This window comes from Brassica oleracea, chromosome C9 (assembly GCF_000695525.1).
Source record: "Brassica oleracea var. oleracea cultivar TO1000 chromosome C9, BOL, whole genome shotgun sequence".
NCBI lineage: Eukaryota > Viridiplantae > Streptophyta > Magnoliopsida > Brassicales > Brassicaceae > Brassica > Brassica oleracea.
In genome coordinates, this window is record NC_027756.1 from 38,017,371 (window position 1) to 38,017,688 (window position 318).

The following is a 318-nucleotide window of genomic DNA, read 5'->3' on the forward strand; positions in this document are numbered from 1 at the left end:
ATTCCGACGACGTAGTGTTTAGGGGTTGAACACAAGTTTCTAAATGCCAAATCCAAATCTTTGATAATATATATAGTATTTGCATAAAGATTTAACTATAAAAATGTTTACATAACACGATTTTTCACAAAAACATTTTTTGTAGTATAAGATTAGATGAATATGACTGTATAAGTATAAGAGTGTCATGATGAGATGTTATGAAAACCATGATATACATATATAAATATTTTAATGAGTTGTTATATTTGAACGGTTACGTTCTAATACTATACTAAACACTTATTATGTGTTATTTTCATAGTTTCGGTATCCAAA

The 318-nt window shown here is 26.1% G+C and overlaps 1 protein-coding gene across 1 annotated transcript in view; it reads right to left on the reverse strand.

Moving 5' to 3' along the window:
* Window positions 1-318, reverse strand: part of LOC106314941 — a 4,515-nt gene that overhangs the window by 2,111 nt on the left and 2,086 nt on the right. The gene's annotated exons all lie outside the window — the stretch shown is intronic.